This window comes from Arachis ipaensis, chromosome B01 (assembly GCF_000816755.2).
Source record: "Arachis ipaensis cultivar K30076 chromosome B01, Araip1.1, whole genome shotgun sequence".
NCBI classification, from domain to species: domain Eukaryota; kingdom Viridiplantae; phylum Streptophyta; class Magnoliopsida; order Fabales; family Fabaceae; genus Arachis; species Arachis ipaensis.
This window is the reverse complement of record NC_029785.2, coordinates 54,900,626-54,903,803: the sequence shown is the minus strand read 5'-3', so window position 1 is coordinate 54,903,803 and position 3,178 is coordinate 54,900,626.

Genomic DNA, 3,178 nt, shown 5'->3' with positions numbered 1-3,178 from the left:
AGGCATTCTGTGTCAAACACAAATGGCGTGTTAGCAGCTAGCAGATTGCTTAGAGGTTTTGCGATTTTTGAAAAATCCTTTATAAACCTCCTATAGAATCCTGCATGCCCCAGAAAGCTTCGGATTGCCTTAACATTGGCAGGTAGTGGTAATTTTTTAATTACCTCTATTTTTGCTTGATCCACCTCTATTCCCTTGTTTGAGATTTTATGCCCAAGGACAATTCCTTCAGTCACCATGAAGTGACACTTTTCCCAGTTTAAAACTAGGTTGGTTTCTTGGCATCTTTTCAGAACAAGTTTCAGGTGATCAAGACAGGAGCTGAATGAGTCTCCATATACTGAGAAGTCATCCATGAAGACTCCCAGAAATTTTTCCACCATATCAGAGAAAATAGAGAGCATGCATCTCTGGAAGGTCGCAGGCGCATTACATAACCCAAATGGCATCCTTCTATAAGCAAACACTCTGGATGGACATGTGAATGCTGTTTTCTCTTGATCCTGGGGATCTACTGCAATCTAGTTATAGCCTGAGTATCCATCCAAAAAGTAGTAATAATCATGACCTGCTAGTCTTTCTAGCATCTGGTCTATGAATGGTAAAGGAAAATGATCCTTTCTGGTGGCTGTATTGAGCCTTCTATAGTCAATACACATGCGCCACCCTGTAACTGTTCTTGTAGGAACCAGTTCATTTTTTTCAATATGAATCACTGTCATGCCTCCCTTTTTTGGGACGACTTGGACAGGGCTCACCCAGGGGCTATCAGAAATAGGATAAATAATCCCAGCCTCTAGTAGCTTGGTGACCTCTTTCTGCACGACTTCTTTCATGGCTGGATTTAGCCACCTTTGTGGTTGAACCACTGGTTTACCATTATCCTCCAATAAGATTTTGTGCATGCATCTAGCTGGGCTTATGCCCTTAAGGTCACCTATGGACCACCCAAGAGATGTCTTGTGTGTCCTTAGCACCTGAATAAGTGCCTCCTCTTCCTGTGAATTTAAAGCAGAGCTTATGATCACTGGAAAAGTGTCACCTTCTCCCAGAAACGCATATTTCAAGGATGGTGGTAATGGCTTGAGCTCGGGTTTAGGAGGTTTTTCCTCTTCCAGAAGAAATTTCAGAGGCTATTTCATATCCTCTGAATCCTCTAAATCAGGCTGAACATCTTTAAAGATGTTTTCCAACTCTGATTCAAGACTCTCAGCCATGTTGATCTCTTCTACCAAAGAGTCAATAAGATCAACTTTCATGCAGTCTTTTGATGTATCTAGATGCTGCATGGCTTTGACGGATCGCATAAAGCTGTCTTGGTGCAATTACCTTCTAATATGCATGGTATCAGAAAACTCCCAAGGTCTTTAAGCTTTTCAGGAAAGCTTTTCAGAATGACTGCACTGCATTCTTCAGTGAGGAGAACTCTTTCTGTTTCTCTCCAATCCTTCTTATGACTCAAGATCTCTTTGATGAACTTGGCATAAGAAAGTATTTGCTCAAGTGCTTCTGCAAATGGAATCTTTATTTCAAGAGTCCTGAGATAATCTGCAAAGCGAGCAAATTGCTTATCCTGCTCCTCTTTCTGGAGTTTTTGAGGATAAGGTATCTTGGCTTTATATTCTTCAACCTTAGTTGCTGCAGGTTTATTGCCTACAGAAGTGGTTGAAGAAGCCTTTTTAGAGGGGTTTTTATCAGCATTTGTGTGTGTCTGATCCCTCACTGGCGATTGAGTGCCAGAGTTAGAAGCTGGAGTGAAACTAGACGCCAGCTCCTTGTCTGCTCCTGGCATCTGAACGCCAGAACTGTGCCCATTTTGGGCGTTCAGCGCCAGGTCTTGCCCATTTTAGGCGTTCAACGCTAGATCCTTGCCCATTTCTGGCGTTGAACGCCAGTCCTGAGCATGGTCTGGGCGTTCAGCGCCAGCCTTCCACCAATTTTCTGGCGTTTTAGTTCCAGAATTACTTTTCCCTGGGCTCTTACTGTCCTCAGGTGAATTTTGGGTGGTTTGCTCATTTCTTAGCTTTTTGCTGCCTTGAGGTGGGGTATTTAATGTTTTCCCACTTCTTAGTTGAACTGCTTGGCATTCTTCTGCTATTTGCCTTGACAGCTGCTGCATTGTTTGCTTAAACTGTTCGTCCATATGTATATTAGCCATCCTTGTCTCTTGTAATGGGAGATGATGTAAAATAGAAAAAATATTTTTATTTATTTATTTATTAATTTATTTCGAAAATAAAATAAATCAAAATAAAATAAATAAAAATGAGTAAAAGATTTTCGAAAAAGTGAGGAGAGAGAAAGTGGTTAGGAGATTTTGAAAATGATATGATGATTTTTGAAAAAGGTTTTAAATTTTGAAATAAAAATCTGAATTTTTAAAGGAGAGAGAAAAACAATAAGATAACACAGGATTTAAAATTTTTAGATCTGAGGTTCCTTATTTTTGAAAATTTTGGGGGAGAAAAACACCAAGGAACACCAAACTTAAAAATTTTAAGATCAAGACACAAGGAAAACTTAAGAACACTTTGAAGATTCACAAGAACACGAGAACACAAAGGAAGAACACCAAACTTAAAATTTTTAGAAAACCAAAATAAATTTTCGAAAAACACAGAAAAATCAACAAGAAAACACCAAACTTAAAGTTTGGCACAGGATTTAATAGAAAAAAAAATTTTTTTTTTGAAAAATATTTTAAAAAGAAAATAAGGATTCTAGGATTCTAACACTATAATAAAAAGAGACTCTAAACAAAAAAGAGAAATTTTTCCTAATCTAAGCAACAAAATAAACCGTTAGTTGTCCAAACTCGAACAATCCCCGGCAACGGCACCAAAAACTTGGTGCACAAATGGTGAATCAAACTTTTCACAACTCGTACCACTGACCAGCAAGTGCACTGGGTCGTCCAAGTAATACTTCACGTGAGTAAGGGTCGAATCCCACGGAGATTGTTGGTTTGAAGCAATCTATGGTTATCTTGTAAATCTTAGTCAGGAAGTCAATGATGTTTATCAGTTGAATTGCAAATAAACAAGAGAGCATGGATTAAAGGTTACTTGTTATGTAGTAATGGAGAATATGTTGGAGTTTTGGAGATGCTTTGTCTTCTGAATCTCTGCTTTCCTCTGTCTTCTAATTCACGCACGCACGTCCTCCTATGGCAAGCTGT